General features: G+C 46.3%; 1 long non-coding RNA gene across 1 annotated transcript; it reads right to left on the reverse strand.

Annotated features, from left to right (window-relative positions):
• Positions 1-5,431: 5,431 nt before the first annotated feature.
• LOC136610590 (uncharacterized) lies at positions 5,432-6,005 on the reverse strand. The gene is made up of 3 exons (XR_010790115.1): positions 5,867-6,005; positions 5,644-5,748; positions 5,432-5,567 (listed from the first exon to the last, which is right to left on the reverse strand). It is a non-coding gene; the product is annotated as an uncharacterized lncRNA (long non-coding RNA).
• Between the last annotated feature and the right edge of the window lie 13,908 nt (positions 6,006-19,913).

Genomic DNA, 19,913 nt, shown 5'->3' on the forward strand with positions numbered 1-19,913 from the left:
CCAAAGTGCGAGTTTAAAATCATTGGTCAAAATTTATAAACAAGATTTTCATTTTAGGTAGTTTACCACTGTGTAGATGTTTGCCAAATTATTAACCAATACCTCATTATGGCGCCCCATAATTGGGTCACCGTTACTAGTGGGGTACAACAGGGCTCTCTTATTTGTAATGTATTTATTAATGAGCTGGTGGAAGGATAGTACAGTAAAATATCAATATTCGCAGATGACACAAAACGTTGTAAAGATATTAACAGAAAAGAGGACGCAATGAGATTGCAAGAGGATCTGGATAAATTGGGGGCTTGGGCATAGAAATGGCAAATGAGATTTAACACTCATAAATGTAAAGTTATGCAAATGGACAGAAGAAATACATGGAGGCCATTACACACTAAATGGGAAACTACTGGGAAACACTACAATGGAAAGGACTTGGAGGTTTTAGTTAACTGTAAGCTTAACTGGAGCAACCAGTGTCAGGCAGCTGCCGCCAAGGCAAATAGGATCATGGGCATCAAAAGGGATATAAGGGCACATGACGAGAACATTGTTCTTCCTGTTTTCAAGTCACTTGTTAGACCACACATGGAATATTGTGTACAGTTTTGGCACCGTTACTCAAGAAGGACATATCAGAACTTGATCGGGTATAAAGGAGGGCAACTAAAGTAATAAATGGAATGGCCAGACTACAATACCCGGAAAGGTTATCAAAATTGGGATTATTTAGTTTAGTTTAAAAAAGCCTAAGGGGAGACCTAAAATCTTTGTATAATTACATCAGGGGAAAATACAGATATCTCTCCCAGGATCTGTTGTTCATACATAGTAATGCAACTGTAACAAGAAGGTTACCTCTACATCTAGAGGAAAGAAGGTCTCTACACCAACCTAGAAGGGGATTCTTTACTGTAAGTGCAGTGAGACCATGGAACTCTCTGCCTGAGGACATGCTGATGAAAAATTCGATAAAAGAGTTCAAGAGGGGCCTGGATGTTTTTCTTCAGTGATACAATGTTATATGTTATAATCATTAATAACTTCCAAAGGGTTGTTAATCCAGGGATTTTTCCGATTGCCAGATTGGAGTTAGGAAGGAATTTTTTTCCCCTTAAATTGGGAAAATTGTCTTCTTCCTCATTGGGCTTTCTTTTGCCTTCCTCTGGATCAACATTTGGATACTAGGCTAAACTGGATGGTCATGTCTTTTTTCAGCCTTACATCCTATGATCCTATGAATGTATTATTTCCCTACATGATGAACCACATAAGCAAAAGAAAATACACAATGCTAAAATTACACTATTTTGGCAACCCCATTTCCAAGAAACAAAATTGTATTAAAAGTCTTCAAAAAGAGAGGTGGAGGTTGCAGATGTTGAGCTAGGACGTACATCTGCTGAGCAGTGGAGGATAAAAGAATGGAGAGGGAGACACAGGAGTACCAAGCGGCAAGGGGGCAGATAAGTGCTCTAAAGCCCTCAGGGATCCCACATACTGCAAGCAGCAGTTCCTGGGCTACCCCTATTTATTTTCCTGAGACCCCTCTACTGATGACCAGTAGGACTGGAAGGAGCATTTGAAAGCTCTCCCTACAAAAAGTGACTTTCAGCAGCTATAAACGTCTCGTAAGGAAGTGCTGTCCCTTTTACAACATTAGCTTAAGTATGTGGGTAACAGCTTGAGCCTGATTGAGAAGTCTCAGGATAAAGTATATTCAGCATTTGAGGCTCATAGCAAAGTTATAAACGCATAAGCTTCGCAAATAGCAGACATTCTGTCACATCTTGACTATCTCGAAAACCATCATGGGCACAATAATTTGTGCCTGTGGCGGACCATGCTATTACGTAGAGCACTGAGACCAATACTCAGTGTTCTCAGAGCTAACAATATCTTATATACATGGGGGTATCTCTTTCAGCTCACTGAATAAAAAAAAAAAGGCAGATCTGTGACTTTTAGGTCTCCTGCTCCTCCTTGATTTCTAGGAGTGCTGGAACTGCCCACTGTGGTAATACCAGATTAGCCACATGTCCCAGGTCTGTGCACTGCTGCACCTAAGGAGGCATGGCAGGAAGTTAGAGCCCGGTGTCCAATATGTAGCGGTCACCCCGACAGACTGCCACACTGACTGATAAATGGCTGTCCAGTCTTTGCTGCCTTCTAGTGATGTTTGATAGATTTCTGTCCATGTATCTCACAATTGCTCATGATATAATATGGCAAGTTATTTTTTCCTACCACTGTATTTTCTGATACAAAAGCCTAATTTGCTAGGTGTTTAGCGGCTTTGATATATCATTGCCACTCTGTACAAGAGATAGCTATGATTTTATGCAGGTGTCAGTCATTGCTATGTACCTATTTTGAAACTATAGCATACTGGTGAGGGTTGTGGGGGTGTTGATTCTGACAAACCTCAATCTCCCTCTCTAAAGGGTCGAGGCGACTCTGTTGCCATCTGTATCTGACCGTAGGTCTCTCTTTCACCTTGTGAGATTGGGTTTCTGTAACCCAATCAACAGAATGCGTGTCTTCTGTCACCACACCATTAACATTTCTTTCTTTGTCTGGCTTCTACCCTCTTTCTCCCTTTTTCTTTCTCCTGTTTCTGTAGGACCTCAAGCCCCAGTGCCTGGCATCAGCCTTTATAGTTGCCTAATTATTCCAATGACTAGCCTTTTTTGCACCTATAATACCAGAGGTCTAAATAGTCTTGCTAAGAGGGGCCAGACTCTGTCTTATCTGCATAAAAAAGGGTCCTCATTGCCCTTTTGCAGGAGAGACATTTTAGGAGAGGTCACCTCCCCAAATTCTCTGGCAAATATTACACCAGCTGGTATCATGGCATGCACCCTGAAAAGAAGGTATGTGGCATGTCCGGAGCAATTCAGAAGAGTCTTCCACACAAACTTCTTGCCTCTAAGGTGGATACTAAGGGCAGATATATATTCTTAAATGGGGCACCGTGTACTAATAGTGGCTAACATCTATTCTTCCAACATAGGACAAGCTTCGTTTGGACACTGTATAATAGGAGAGCTGGTGCAGTTCTCCTCGGGCTACAACATTGTGCTTGGAGGTAACCTCAACCTAGGCCTACATCCTGGTTCAAACACTTCCTCATAAAAACCCAGCCCCTTCTCGGTGTCATTGTGTAGATGGTTATCGGAGCGGTGACTCATTCACCTCGGGAAGATACATCATCCAGGGGTCAAGGACTACAGCCATCATTCTACCGCTCATAATAGTTATGGGAGATTGGATTATATTTTTTTATCTCATATAGTCTTCTTGACTTGGCCCATAGAAGCTCGATAGCTAAGTTTATATGGTTGGACCATGCATCAGTATATAGGGGCCTCTTGGGACAAGATACAATAGGGGGGTTGAATTCATGGAGACTAAACAACAATCTTTTAGGGGATGCCTGCTGCAGCAAGGAGATCAGGCAGTCCATAGAAGCCTTTACTGACACAACTATCAATTCCTGCTGGTCAATATTGGGGCCTTTGGAAGCACTAGGGATGCTCGCATTTTCAGGGCTTCCAGAATGGGTCGGCAGCTGATGGCTGAGCAGCTCTCTATGCTGGTCCCTCAGAACCTTCCTGGCTCATTAGTGCCAGATGCCCCATTGTGGTGGATGAGAGATTTGGCCTGCCTACTCATGTTATGCATCCCTTTGCTTGCAAGGGCAATGTGCATCAGCCACGGTCATCAGGACAATAGAAAAAAAAATTTTGTAGTTATAAAACTTTGATCCTGAGTGCGCTGGCTGAAGCACACGGACATGTTTGCCATCAAGCGCACATACGCAGTTAGGAAATTTGGCAACAGCTTGAAAGCCTGCTGCAACACGTTGCCAAGTGTCCTCTGTAGAGGAAGGCATCTCGATGGGCTGCAACTTCTGCCAGATGGCGCTGCATGTGCACCTCACAATTTCAGTGATGGTAGATTTACCAACACGAAATTGGAGATGCAGGGAAGCATAGCTCTCTCCTGTGGCCAGAAAGCTGAAAAGAAGCAGAGAAGAAAAAGAAATGTTAGTACACTCACAAGACTTGCATTGCCTCAACACTTCAATATATACAGTATTCACATCTTGTTCTCAGCACGAAATTTAGAGGAGAACGCAGTAGAATTTGTGTGAAGGAAATAAGATCTGCATTGCAGAGGTAGCCATGGGTGAGGTTGAATTTTCACTTTACACGCTGCACATCGTTCATCTTCCTTTCTCCCCATCCACAACATAATAGGTGGGGAGAGAGAATGAGAAAATGCAAACATGTTCCCGCCACCCTCATGAACGGAACAAGGGTCCGGAGACTGCCGGTGCGTAACAATGGTTGCGGCAATTTGCTTGTATGGTAAGTTCAACAATCTCTCTTCTGCCAATTTGTTTCTGAAGACAACCTGCCTCAAGATGATGATGGCTGTGCTAGGTAGCAGAAGAGAGAATGCTAAAGACAACGAACAGTTAAACCTGCCTCTCCCAAAGCTACCAGATCACTACCAGATAACAAACAACTTTACATATTCTGCTAAGTGGGCTGCGAATTTGACGATGGAGTCTTCCGCTGGATGAACCCCTTTATGACGGGTCTATAGTAAAACTATGTCCTGCTGTTGCAGGACGTGTATCGCGGGAGCTAGCGGCGCTATCTCCTTCCATGCAGCACGGGCGTCAGCTGTTTATTACAACTGACACCCGCGGTCAAGAGCCGCAATCGGCCATTGGGCCGATCGCGGCTATTAACCCTTTAAATGCCGCTGTCAATTCTGACAGCGGCATTTACATACCCCGATTGCTGTGCAGGGGTCACGCACGGGCCCCCCCCCCCCCCCCCCCGGTGAGATCGGGGTAGCCGTGCATTTGTCATGATGGCCGGGGGCCTAATGAAAGGGGGGCTCGATAGACTGCCTGTCCAAAAGCAGTATGACGTAATGCTACAGCATTATGTCCTACTGCCGGAGCGTTCACAGCATCGCATGTTGCTGTTCCAACAGAGGAACTTAAAACCAAAGAAAAAAAAAAAAGTCTTTAAAAATGAGAAAAAAATAACTAATCTTTAATTATTCCCCCCCCCCTTTTCCATATCTATTATTAAAAAATAAAAATCATTAAATTTTAACTACGTATTTTGTATCGCCGTGTCAGTACAAGTTCGATCTATCTAAGTAGCGCATTATTTTTCCTAGACGTGAAACGTCGCCTGAGAAATAAAATATAAAAAAAAGGTTTAGTTACCTTAAAATAATCCCTTGGTCAAGCACGTCGCCGGAAAAATTAAAAGCGGTATTGCGCAAATATTGCAGAAAAAAGAAAAAAACGACTACAGCAGACGTCCATGCTCTGCAGTCGCGAATTACATTACACATTTAACAGCTGTGACAATATAAGAAAGGTTACTTACCGAAGGGGGATGAGCAGCCTTTCTTCTGCAGTGATCGCCTTCCTCATCCGCGTATCTTGGTACGTAAGGTCCCGGCGCACCAGCTCCAGAAGGCGCTCAAAGGCCTCCATAGGCAGCCGGCAGAAGGCAACGAACTTCTCCGGATGGCTGCAGAGAGAAAGAAAGGGAGAGCGGGCTAAAATAAATAAACCTCAAACCTATTCACATGCTACACGTCACTTACTTTTTCAAATCCTGGTACAGACTGGCGAAATGGCCCTCTGCTCCCCCTTTCAGTGAGCAGAGGATGGACCCAGTATCGTCTGTGACGCCGGGAAGCACGATCAGTCTGCATAAGAATATTGGCAAGAATTAAAGCACATGGCCGCAATCGCACTATAGTGCACAATGCATCAACAAACAACAAGGCAGCTAAGCACACAATGTCCATTAAAAACATTGCTCACCTTTTTGGATTTTTCTGCCTGCATCAATACCACTAGCAACAGACGTTTGCGGCGGTAAGAACGCCTGAGACGCAGTCGACGTGCAGGCTCCATCAGGTCAGGTAGCTGTAGCAGACAAAATGGCCTGCAATACAAGTCTCTTCCTACCTTGTGCAGAAATGGGCGGGAATGATGACATCACAGGAAACAGTTTTCTTTTTTTAGAAGCCTAGAATCTGCACCTAAAAATACGCAAGCAAATACGCAACTAAAACCGCGTCTGTCAAGAAAAAACTGCTGCGGTTTTTAACGCAGCTAAGCTCCTGCGGATTTACCTGCGGTAGAACCACAGAGACATACGCGGTGAAAACCGCATCTAACTTTGGCCATTACTTACGGATTTGCCGCCGATGCGGCAAGGTTGCGGCGAATCCGCAACGGAAAAACCGCAATATATCTGCGGTAATTCCGCCCTGTGTGAACCCAGGCTAAAAATGGGTCTTTATTTTGAAAATATGGAAAAGCTAAACAAAATAATAATTTTGGCACTAGAGATGAGCGAGCACCCAAATGCTCGGGTGCTCGTTACTCAGGACGAATTTATCGCGATGCTCGAGGGTTCGTTTTGAGTAACGAACCCCATTGAAGTCAATGGGCGACCAGAACATTTTTGTATTTCGCCGATGCTCGCTAAGGTTTTCATGTGTGAAAATCTGGGCAATTCAAGAAAGTGATGGGAACGACACAGCAACGGATAGGGCAGGCGAGGGGCTACATGTTGGGCTGCATCTCAAGTTCACAGGTCCCACTATTAAGCCACAATACCGGCAAGAGTGGGCCCCCCCCCCCTCCCAACAACTTTTACTTCTGAAAAGCCCTCATTAGCATGGCATACCTTAGCTAAGCACCACACTACCTCCAACAAAGCACAATCACTGCCTGCATGACACTTGGCTGCCACTTTTCCTGGGTTACATGCTGCCCACCCCCCAAGACCCAGTGTCCACAGCGCACACCAAACTGTCCCTGCCCAGCCTTCAGCTGCCCTCATGCCACGCCACCCTCATGTCTATTTATAAGTGCGTCTGCCACAGGAAAAGCAGGCACACACTGCAGAGGGTTGGCACGGCTAGGCAGCGACCCTCTTTAAAAGGGGTGGGGCGATAGCCCACAAGGCTGTACAGAAGCAATGAGAAATCCAATCCTGTGCCACCTCCATCTGGAGCTGCAGACGTGGGCATAGCAATGCGGAACCTATGTGTCAGACCGCGTTTTTTTATAAATAGTCACAGGCAGGTACAACTCCGCAATGGGAATTCCGTGTTCACCCACAGCATGGGTGGCTCCCTGGAACCCACCCGCTGTACATAAATGTATCCCATTGCATTGCCCATCACAGCTGAGGTAGTAATGTCGTGCTTAATGCATGTGGGCTTCGGCCCACACTGCATGCCCCAGTCAGACTGGGGTTCTTTAGAAGTGGACAGATGTAGGTTAAACTCCGTGTGCACCTACAGCATGGGTGGCTCCCTGGAACCCACCGGTGGTACATAAATATATCCCATTGCAGTGCCCTACTCAGCAGAGCTAACGTCAGATACAATACAGGTGGGCTTTGGCCCACACTGCATGCCCCAGTCAGACTGGTAATATGTACCTTAACAGTAACCTCGTTGGTGGTAATGTGGTGGTGACTGCTGACCTAGTAGCGCGGTTTTATGTAGTTGGTTTTCGGAATGTGGCCATGATTAAGTGGTCCGTGGCGGGGGGATGGTGGTGGTGCTCTCTTGTTGTGTCGTTAAAGGTGAAATTCTTGGACTGCCACCAGACGGACCAATGCAAAGGTATTTGCCAAGAATGTTTTCATTGTTGGAGGAGAAGGGGGATGTTTTGGAGGCACTATGTGTCCTCTCCACGTGTCCGTGGTTATATGCACCTTAACAGTAACAGCATTGGTGGGAAATGGCCTCGCCGCCATCATGTCTTTGTGAAGCCTCTGTTTTTACACCCCAGTGACATACCATTAGCTGCGGTATAGGCAGAGCCCAGAATTATTAACATTTCAGCGGTAGTATTAGGGACAGGCCCCACTAACATATCACTAGCAGCAGTATAGGGGGAGCGCAGTCTTAGTTCCATTTCAGTAATAGTAGCACTCAAGACAAGCCCCAGTAACAATTCCCATTGCAGCAGTTTAGGGAGATAACAGTCTCTTTCACATTTCAGTAGCTGCAGTGAAGACAAGGCCCCAGTTACATTTATGTAGCAAAAGTGTAGGCCAACCCCACACACCTTTCTGTACCATGAGTGCAGGCGAAGAACATAGAAATTACAATGATTACACTGTAGGTGAGGGCCCAAAAAAATTGATGTAGCAACAGTACTAATGTACCTCAGAAAAAATTGGCTATGCCAACCAAGATGGCAGGTGAAACCCATTAATGGCTTTGGTTAATGTGGCTTAAGTGGTAACTAGGCCTGGAGGCAGCCCAGTTTAACGAAAAATTGGTTCAAGTTAAAGTTTCATCGCTTGTAAGAGCATTGAAACTTATAAAAATTGTTTGGAAAAATTATATGAGTGAGCCTTGTGGCCCAAAGAAAAATTTCCCGTTCGGCGTAATTACGTGAGGTTTCAGGAGGAGGAGCAGGAGGAGGAGGAGGAATATTAGACACAGATTGATGAAGCAGAAATGTCACCGTTTTGGATGGTGATACAGAACGATGCTTCCATCTGCGGGTGCAGCCTACCTATTGCTTACGTATCGCTGCTGTCCGCTGGTGGAGAAGAGAAGTCTGGGGAAATCCAGGCTTTGTTCATCTTGATGAGTGTAAGCCTGTCTGCACTGTCGGTTGACAGGCGGGTACGCTTATCTGTGATGATTCCCCCAGCCGCACTAAACACCCTCTCTGACAAGACGCTAGCCGCAGGACAAGCAAGCACCTCTAGGGCATACAGCGCGAGTTCAGGCCACGTGTCCAGCTTCGACACGCACGGAGGACGGTCGTGCGATCGGCTACGTACTCCCTCACCATCCTTTTACAGTGCTCCTGCCGACTCAGCCTTGACTGGGGAGCGGTGACACAGTCTTGCTGGGGAGCCATAAAGCTGTCCAGGGCCTTAAAGAGTGTTGCACTGCCTGTGCTGAACATGCTGCTCGATCTCCGCACCTCCCCTGCTACCTGACCCTCGGAACTGCGCCTTCTGCCACTAGCGCTGTCGGATGGGAATTTTACCATCAGCTTGTCCGCCAGGGTCCTGTGGTATAGCAACACTCTCGAACCCCTTTCCTCTTCGGGAATGAGAGTGGAAAGGTTCTCCTTATACCATGGGTCGAACAGTGTGTACACCCAGTAATCCGTAGTGGCCAGAATGCGTGTAACGCGAGGGTCACGAGAAAGGCATCCTAACATGAAGTCAGCCATGTGTGCCAGGGTACCTGTACGCAACACATGGCTGTCTTCACTAGAAAGATCACTTTCAGGATCCTCCTCCTCCTCCTCCTCCGCCTCCTCCTCCTCAGGCCATACACGCTGAAAGGATGACAGGCAAGCAGCATGGGTACCGTCAGCAGTGGGCCAAGCTGTCTCTTCCCCCTCCTCCTCATACTCCTCATGCTCCTCCTCCTCCTCCTCAACGCGCTGAGATATAGACAGGAGGGTGCTCTGACTATCCAGCGACATACTGTCTTCCCCCGCCTCCGTTTCCGAGCGCAAAGCATTTGCCTTTATGCTTTGCAGGGAACTTCTCAAGAGGCATAGCAGAGGAATGGTGACGCTAATGATTGCAGCATCACCGCTCACCACCTGGGTAGACTCCTCAAACTTTCCAAGGACCTGGCAGATGTCTGCCAACCACGCCCACTCTTCTGAAAATAATTGAGGAGGCTGACTCCCACTGCACTGCCCATGTTGGAGTTGGTATTCCACTATAGCTCTACGCTGCTCATAGAGCCTGGCCAACATGTGAAGCGTAGAGTTCCACCGTGTGGGCACGTCGCACAGCAGTTGGTGCACTGGCAGATTAAACCGATGTTGCAGGGTGCGCAGGGTTGCAGCGTCCGTGTGGGACTTGCGGAAATGTGCGCAGAGCCGGCGCACCTTTACGAGCAGGTCTGACAAGCGTGGGTAGCTTTTCAGAAAGCGCTGAACCACCAAATTAAAGACGTGGGCCAGGCATGGCACGTGCGTGAGGCTGCCGAGCTGCAGAGCCGCCACCAGGTTACGGCCGTTGTCACACACGACCATGCCCGGTTGGAGGCTCAGTGGCGCAAGCCAATGGTCGGTCTGCTCTGTTAGACCCCGCAGCAGTTTGTGGGCCGTGTGCCTCTTATCTCCTAAGCTGAGTAGTTTCAGCACGGCCTGCTGACGCTTGCCCACCGCTGTGCTGCCACGCCGCGCGACACCGACTGCTGGCGACGTCCTGCTGCTACTGACACATCTAGATTGCGAGGCAGAGGTTGAGGAGGAGGAGGAGGAGGAGGGGGGTGCTTTAGTGGAGGAAGCATACACCGCCGCAGATACCACCACCGAGCTGGGGCCCGCAATTCTGGGGGTGGGTAGGACGTGAGCGGTCCCAGGCTCTGACTCTGTCCCAGCCTCCACTAAATTCACCCAATGTGCCGTCAGGGAGATGTAGTGGCCCTGCCCGCCTGTGCTTGTCCACGTGTCCGTTGTTAAGTGGACCTTGGCACTAACCGCATTGGTGAGGGCGCGTACAATGTTGCGGGAGACGTGGTCGTGCAGGGCTGGGATGGCACATCGGGAAAAGTAGTGGCGACTGGGAACTGAGTAGCGCGGGGCCGCCGCCGCCATCATACTTTTGAAGGACTCCGTTTCCACAACCCTATACGGCAGCATCTCCAGGCTGATAAATTTGGCTATGTGGACGGTTAACGCTTGAGCGTGCGGGTGCGTGGCGGCGTACTTGCGCTTGCGCTCAAACACTTGCGCTAGCGACGGCTAGACGGTGCGGTGCGAGACATTGGTGGATGGGGCCGAGGACAGCGGAGGTGAGGGTGTGGGTGCAGGCCAGGAGACGGTAGTGCCTGTGTCCTCAGAGCGGGGTTGGATCTCAGTGGCAGGTTGGGGCACAGGGGGAGAGGCAGCGGTGCAAACCGGAGGCGGTGAACGGCCTTCGTCCCACCTTGTGGGGTGCTTGGCCATCATATGTCTGCGCATGCTGGTGGTGGTGAGGCTGTTGATGGTGGCTCCCCGGCTGATCTTGGTGCGACAAAGGTTGCACACCACTGTTCGTCGGTCGTTAGGCGTCTCTGTGAAAAACTGCCAGACCTTAGAGCACCTCGGCCTCTGCAGGGTGGCATGGCGCGAGGGTGCGCTTTGGGAAACAGTTGGTGGATTATTCGGTCTGGCCCTGCCTCTACCCCTGGACACCGCACTGCCTCTTGCAACCTGCCCTGCTGCTGCCCTTGCCTCCCCCTCTGAAGACCTCTCCTGAGTAGGCGTTGCACACCAGGTGGGGTCAGTCACCTCATCGTCCTGCTGCTCTTCCTCCGAATCCTCTGTGCGCTCCTCCCTCGCACTTACTGCCCTTACTACTACCTCACTGCAAGACAACTGTGTCTCATCGTCATCGTCCTCCTCACCCACTGAAAGGTCTTGAGACAGTTGCCGGAAGTCCCCAGCCTCATCCCCCGGACCCCGGGAACTTTGCAATGGTTGGGCATCGGTGACGATAAACTCCTCTGGTGGGAGAGGAACCACTGCTGCCCAATCTGAGCAGGGGCCCGAGAACAGTTCCTGGGAGTCTTCCCGCTCCTGAGCATGTGTCATTGTAGTGGAGTGAGGATGCTGGGAGGAAGGAGGAGCAGCAGCCAGAGGATTCGAATTTGCAGCACTGGACGGCGCAGAACTGTGGGTGGATGATAGCTTGCTCGAAGCACTTTCTGCCATCCAAGACAGGACCTGCTCACACTGCTCATTTTCTAATAAAGGTCTCCCGCGTGGACCCATTAATTGGGCGATGAATGTGGGGACGCCAGAAACGTGCCTCTCTCCTAATGGCGCAGCAGTCGGCCGCGATACACCTTGATCAGGAGCTCGGCCTGTGCCCACACCCTCACTTGGGCCTACACTTCCTCGGCCACGTCCACGTCCTCTAGGCCTACCCCTACCCCTCAGCATGGTGTATTACCAGTGATTTCCCAGCCAGGAAATAAATTGGCGCAAGCCTGCAGGCCAAATAGAATTTTTCCCTTTTTTTTTTTAAAGGGAAGGCCCACTGATTATATTCAATCAGATAAGAAATGTGTTCCACAGAAGTGCAGTGTTATATGAAGTGCAGCAGAGCGGTGATTTTTCCCTGGCAGGAAATAAATTGGCGCAAGCCTGCAGGCCAAATAGAATGTTTCCTTTTTTTTTTAAAGGGAAGGCCCACTGACTATATTCAATCAGATATGAAATGTGTTCCACAGAACTGCAGTGTTATATGAAGTGCAGCAGAGCGGTGATTTTTCCCAGGCAGGAAATAAATTGGCGCAAGCCTGCTGTTAAACGTAGCTGGCTGCGTATGATTTCTTTACGTTCTCCACCCACCACACACGTACCCAGAACGCTGAGGACTGTCAGAGGCAGGCCAAATAGAATTTTTCCCCTTTTTTTTTTAAAGGGAAGGCCCACTGACTATATTCAATCAGATATGAAATGTGTTCCACAGAACTGCAGTGTTATATGAAGTGCAGCAGAGCGGTGATTTTTCCGAGGCAGGAAATAAATTGGCGCAAGCCTGCTGTTAAACGTAGCTGGCTGCGTATGATTTCTTTACGTTCTCCACCCACCACACACGTACCCAGAACGCTGAGGACTGTCAGAGGCAGGCCAAATAAAATGTTTCCCTTTTTTTTTAAAGAAAAGGCCCACTGACTATATTCAATCAATAATATATGTCTTCTGGCCCTGCCTACACAATTCTTTCCCTGTAGTATTACTGCAGGGCGCAATGCTCTGCACAGCCGATTTTGAAAAAAAAAAAATGCAACACTGCTAACAGCAGCCTGCACAGTACTGCACACGGTTAAATGTGGCCCTAAGAAGGACCGTTGGGGTTATTGAAGTCTACACTCACTCCTAACACTCTCCCTGCCTAACCACCACTTCTGTCCCTGTAGTATTACTGCAGGGCGCAATGCTTTGCACAGCCGATTTTGAAAAAAAAAAATTGTGCAACACTGCTAACAGCAGCCTCCACAGTACTGCACACGGATAAATGTGGCCCTAAGAAGGACCGTTGGGGTTCTTGAAGCCTACACTCACTCCTAACACTCTCCCTACAGCAGCTCCAACACAACAGCACTTTCCCTCAGCTAACTCACAACGCATCTGTGGCGAGCCGCGGGAGGGGCCGATTTTTATACTCGGGTGACATCTGATCTCGCCAGCCACTCACAGCAGGGGGGTGGTATAGGGCTTGAACGTCACAGGGGGAAGTTGTAATGCCTTCCCTGTCTTTCAATTGGCCAGAAAAGCGCGCTAACGTCTCAGAGATGAAAGTGAAAGTAACCCGAACACCGCGTGGTGCTCATTAAGAGTAACGAGCATCCCGAACACCATAATATTCGCCCGAGCATCAAGCTCGGACGAGTACGTTCGCTCATCTCTATTTGGCACTGTAGCAACCATGCCGACAGGCAGAAACGTCATCCTTTCATTTACTCTGCATAGTGAACTGCAGTACTGTAAATTATAGTTTATCCAATCTAAATCAATTATAATTTGCTATAATTTAATAAAAACCCAGTTCTGTAGCTAAGCAATCGCAGATTTCCATGTTGAGCTTCTTAACAAACACCTTGCTGGCTGCCAGACAAAAACATTTCTCAGAACGTGGAACATCAGATATTTACCTACTTCATCAGCAGTTCTCATTGCACAGCCAAAACAGACAAGGAAATCTTCCTCTTCTATAATTGTACCTGACTGTAGCCTGCAGACAGAACGGCTATGAAGTGCTTGGGCTGATGCAAGAGGCATTCAGTAACTCCTAGCAGAATGCTAGATTACTGGGTTATACTATCACTGGACAAAACATATCAGGTTCCTGAAGACACATCAGTCCAATGTAGATTAGCAGAAAATGTATTCTTACAGAAATGCCAGGAGATTACAGTCTGTTCAGTTGATGATCACTAGTCTGCTGAAACACAATAAGAAGTGTCCTATGCAAGTCCATCATTGTGTGCTGAGGGATACGTTCAGCAACAGCTAGTAGAAAACATGTCTCATCAATATAGTTTTATTGGAGTTTTAACCCCTTAATGACATGGCTTATTTTGGCGTTGAGGACCAAGCGATTTTTTTGGTATTTTTCGATCTCCATTTTTCAAGAGCCATAACTTTTTTATTTTTCCGTGGACGCGGCCGTATAAGGGCTTGTTTTTTGCGTGGCGAGCTGTAGTTTTTATCGGTGCCACTTTTGGGTACATAGAGAATATCGTAAAAAATTTTTACATTTTTTTTATGATAACAGGGAGAGAAAACGCATCAATTCTGCCATAGATTTCTTTTAATTTTTTTTACAGCGTTAATCATGCAGCATAAATGACACACTAAATTTTTTCTGCCGGTCGGTACGGTAACAACGATTATATTTTTTTTAGGTTTTTACACTTTTTTGCAATAAAACCCCCTTTTTTTTGGAAATCTTTTTTTCTCTCTATAGCTGCATTCAAAGTCCTGTAACTTTTTTATTTTTCTATGTACAGAGCTCTATAAGGGCTTAGTTTTTGCGAGACGAGCTGTAGTTTTTATTGGTACCATTTTGGGGAATGTACGGCTTTTTTGATCACTTTTATTGCATTTTTTGGGAGGCAAAATGCTAAAAATTAGCATTTTGCCTGTTTTTTAGCGTTTTTTTTTTACGCTTTTTGTCGTACAAAATAAAAAGCATATTCACCTTTTTGTACACGTAGTTACGGACGCGTCAATACCCAATATGTGGGGTTTTCATTTTTTTGCCCTTTTTTTATGCTAATATTAGAAAAAGCATAAAAAAGGGGGGGTTTTTTACAGCTTTTTTACATTTTTCTTTTTTTTACACTTTTCTTTTCTTTTTTTTACACTATTTGAGTCCCTCTGAGGGACTTACATCACTGTGCCTATGATCGCTGTCATAAGGCATGGCAGAGCTACTGCTCAGCCATGCCTTATCGCTTGTACAGCGATTATAGGCACAGGCAATACAGGACGCCAGTGTCTGGCATCCTGTTGCCATGGCGACAGGCCGGGCTCTCGCGATGACATCGCGAGAGCCGTCCGGAGACACAGAGGAAGCGCGATCCCTCTGTGAACTCTTTCCCTGCCGCGATCTACTTAGATCGCGGCAGGGAAGGGGTTAACAGCGGGGGGCGCATCTCCGATGTCCCCCCGCTGTTGCAGCGGGGCGCCGGCTGTGACTGACAGCTGGTTCCCGCTGCGGGATAGAGCGGGATCTTATGTGATCTCGCGCTATCCCCAGGACGTACGGGTACGTCCTGGAGCGGGAAGGGGTTAAAAGAGCATGTACTTAAAAAAATAAACAATGTTCTTGACAGCATTGAACCAAATGATCAGCAGCCTCATTCCGTTCTTATGATCCAAATTTGCCTACGACTGCCGGTTCTTTTCCCATGCGTACTTTTGCATTCAAGTCAGGTTAGTTTAACTCACTCAAAATCGAGGAGATGACTACAATACACAGTCAGCAACCCTCAATGTAGCTACAGCGCCTTTGCAGTCAATGTAAGAGGTTGGTTGAGGCCATGTTCCAACAATACCAAACATTGCCATCAGATTTGGGGCCATCTTAGAGTGTTATGCATGTTTCAAAGTTTCCACGGAGAAAAAAAATGTAAGGTCCAAAAGATCGTTGGGACGAAGTCTAGGCCAAATTATTTAACCACTTATAGGGTTGCTGGCAAATAAAAGAAAAAAAGGCCTGAGAGCTGTAGTCCTGTACCAGGTCCTTCGGGTAACCCCTGTCAATAAATTTAGCAGTCATCTCCTCTAGTCTCATAATAAGCTTTTCCTCGTCTACTATTCTCCTGACGCGGAGCATTTGGCTCCATGGTATATGTGGGTGATAGTTAATGTATTACCGTTTAGTTTTAGTTGTCTAATTGTTTGTTTTCTCCTTTTTTCAGATCATGCTTTTGTGTCCAGAGCTTGTCATGGTGAAGCTGAGGTCTATATGTATTTTGATGCATGAAATAATTTATTTATGCAAAAAATTGTTCTATTGAGTTTGATCGACTTGTGTTTGTCTCCCGATGCACCTGACATTTACATTAACTTACTTTGTCCCAATGTCAAGTTTCTGCTGAATAAACTTTTTTGATATTTCTGCAGTAAATGGCTTGATAATGAAAGAGATTTTTTATTATGTCTAGTGGTTGTTGGCTCTCTTTAATACCAAGTAGGGAAATCAGCGCTATTCCAGGTATAGATATGATTGTATGGGGAAATGAGCATTGATCAAAAGAATGTACGAGTGGTATATAATAACTTGAGCCACGCCCGCTAGTTGGTATGGCTACGCCTATGCAATACTTATACTTATAGTTGGCTTGTTCTATACAAGCAGTTCTGGGACAATGATGATTCCTGATTGGTTGTTTTACATCATGTGAGCGCGCCCCGTTCCCACGCGTCATATTACGTCACTTGAAGCGCAGACACAGTGTAGACACTGGGGTCATTGTGAGAAAGGGCGGTGCTCTGATCGGCTGTCTGTGAGCGCTTGTGCAGAGTGTAGATAGAGTGTTATCCCACTTCACTTACGGTGCATGCGCATTGCGAAAGCGTGTCCAGTGAGGGCAAGGGCACAGCCTTGATTGGCTGCCCACTGACACATGCGCACTCTACAGGGACAGACGCGGGTGATATGGTGTACATCGGTGAGCTAAACACATGTCTGTTTTATGAACTGATTATTAATCGATACCAGCTGAGACTTATGTGTGCCTGGACCAATCATACTCTGCATGTTTAGAGGGGTGTGTATTGTCTTATCAATGTGGGTGTTGGTCTATTTTACTATATATACGTGCTTATTGCCTATATACTCTATACTTGATAAAGACCTAAATTTAGGTCGAAACGTCGCAGTTTTTTATGCATTTTACTGGGAAATAAAAAAGATTGATTTATACAAGTTCCAGTGTGCTGATCCTGTCTTCTAATTTGAATTCTGCGACCTATTTTTGCAGGCAAGTGGTGACATATACTGTGTTTCCCCAAAAATAGGCCCTACCCCCATTAGTAAGACCTATCAGGTTTTCAGGAGAGGCTTGAAATATAAGGTCTCCCCAAAAAATAGGACCTAGCAAAGGTGCCCCACAAAAAAATCCCACAATACTCACTCCCTCCGCAGCCTCCAAATGGTCTTCGGCGGCAGTGCGTTAAGCTGTGTCCTCCTCATCTCACAGCGGAGCTTCTGCTGGTGGCAGGGCTTTGAATACCCAGCCTCCAGCAAAGCGAACGCTGTGATTGGCTAATTGAGTTCCGGCAGCCAATTGAGTGCTGGCAGGCTGTGATTGGCTGACGGCACTCAATTAGCCAATCACAGCACTTGCTTTGCTAGAGGCGGGGTATTCAAATCCCTGTCACCAGCAGAAGCTCAGCTGTGAGACTAAGAGGATGCAGCTTACCGCAGTGCTGCCGCAGAAGACCATTGGGATGTCGTAGACCAGGCGAGTATGAGGCCCCCCCACCTGAAAATAAGACACTGTGTCCTTTTGGGGGAAAAACATAATATAAGACAGTGTCTTTTTTATGGGGAAACACTGTACATGTGTAGTGAAGGGTGTAAGTTTTCAGTCAGAAGAAAAAAACAGACAAGTACAAACAGAAGCATAGAGTAATATTTAAAAGAACAAAAAAAAAACACATTCAGGTCATTACCAAAAGGCCAAGCAAAATGGCCCACACCAACAGAAAAACTTGTAATAAAACTAACAAAAATGTAGCCTATAGTGCCACAAACAAGGACCCCTAGCTGTCCCAAAAATCTTCCAAGTGAAGGCTTCCAGCATACTGGTGGGAGGGCTCTGGTTCTGCTTCTTTAAATCATGACGCATGCGGGGGAAGAATGTGCTAGTACAAGCTGCCCTTTGAGCCATGTACCCCTCTGGCTGCTGCCCATAGAAATGCTGTCCGTAGAAATGCAGCCACTGAGCCCCCTCAAACAGGCCCATTTGGAGCTGCTATTGGCCCTGAAAAGTGATGAGCTGCTGCCTCTGATGATTGGTGGAATAGTTCACATAGTATCATTGAACTGAATGGAATAGGTTTGTGATGCCTGAGGGTTCTGTGTCATTGTCATTAGCGCTGTAATGGCAGCCTGCAGTGGCAGCTATACTTCAACCGGGAGACAACGAGATGTGACAGCCACATTCTGGGCTAAACCGTCTACCCAGTAAGCCTGGCAATGACCCTGTAGAAAGTTTAGGACTTGTTGGACTACAATCCAACCTACTAGCGACTTCTCCTTTTGCCAACGGCGGTGACTGGTAGTATGGCTCGGGCATTGAGCCTGAGAATGTTCTGCAGCTGGTGGTCTAGGTCCCACCTCCTCTCCAGCTACTGCCACTGGCTCAGTTTGGGTATTGCTTGTAGATGCAGGCAGTTGGCTTGTATCACTTTCTGATTTGCTTGCTTCATGCCCAGCAGAAGAGATATTATTCACAGTCCTGCAGGCAAGGAAACACCCCCAAAACCCAAAAATTCTGGCACATTGCAGGTGGTAGAATAAACATAATTTTTTTTTAATGTTAAAAATCAATATATCTGGCATTGCCATTACTGTTAGTCATGTCTATTAAAATAATGTATATTTTTCCTGCATGATGACCACCATAGGCAAAAAGATTCAAAATGCCAAAATCTTGGTCCCCATATTTCTAAGAAAAAACTGTATTAAAAAGTGATGAAAACGTTGCTTGCATCTCGAAATGGTATCAATAAAAGCTGCAGGTCATCCGCCCCAAAATAAGCCTATACACAAACCCAATTTTGATGGAAAGGTTATGTTTTTAAAGAAGTAGGACAAAAACAATGTTACAATTTGTTATTGCTGTAATTATACTCACTCACAGACTAAGGTTAGCAAGTCTATTTTGAAGTTACGTGTACAATTGAACAAGACCCTCAAAAAATGGCGTAATTGTGTTTTTTTTGCATTTTAACCCAGGCTTTCATATGACTATATTGACAGAAAATTAAAAAAATATAATACTATGAAAGTGGAGAACAGAAAATATAATGGAAAAAGAGAACTAACAGGGTGCATGAAATGAGTTTTAAAGTTTTACAACTTCCATAAATCCAGCCCTCATCAAGTAAAATGACAAATAAGCACATGCCGTCTCCTGTTCCTGTTGTGTACCACAGAGGTGTGTGTTTTTGTGTACAGGCTGTAATCCCACCCATATTTACCCATATATAATCCCACCCAGTGTACGGAATATCACAGTCACTGTAGCCAATAAAACAGCTTAACGATCGAGAGGTCAGCCTGTAAATGTGACGTCAGAGGGAAGACCCAAAGGAACGCCGCAGGACAGAGAAGGAGCAGGGAGAGGTGAAGATAGACTTGTTTATTATTTTATTGCATAGCGGTCTGGATTTACAGGAGTTGTAGATCTTTAAAGACCCCTTTAGGGTCTTTAGGCTCCTTTATACGGATGTGTATTCGGTCCGTGTGTTGTCAGTGCATTCCATGGACAGCTTGCATTTTCATGTCTGTCCCTTCATCATTCTTCTCATTTTTTACCCCTTTGTATTTTCTGGATAATACCCAGCTATCTGATAGAATATTATTGTTATATTGGAAGTGGCATGTTACGGTTTATCATTGCCTTCTCACATTTGTCTAAGTGAAGCTCTTGTAAGACTCCAATAAAACTATATTGATGAGACATGTTTTCTACTAGCTGTTGCTGAACTTATCCCTCAGCACACAATGATGGACTTGCATATAGGAGACTTCTTATTGTGCTTCAGAGAACTAGTGATCATCAACTGAACAGACTGTAATCTCCTGGCATTTTTTAAAGAATACATTTTCTGCTAATCTACA

Source organism: Eleutherodactylus coqui, chromosome 2 (genome assembly GCF_035609145.1).
Source record: "Eleutherodactylus coqui strain aEleCoq1 chromosome 2, aEleCoq1.hap1, whole genome shotgun sequence".
Classification (NCBI taxonomy): Eukaryota; Metazoa; Chordata; class Amphibia; order Anura; family Eleutherodactylidae; genus Eleutherodactylus; species Eleutherodactylus coqui.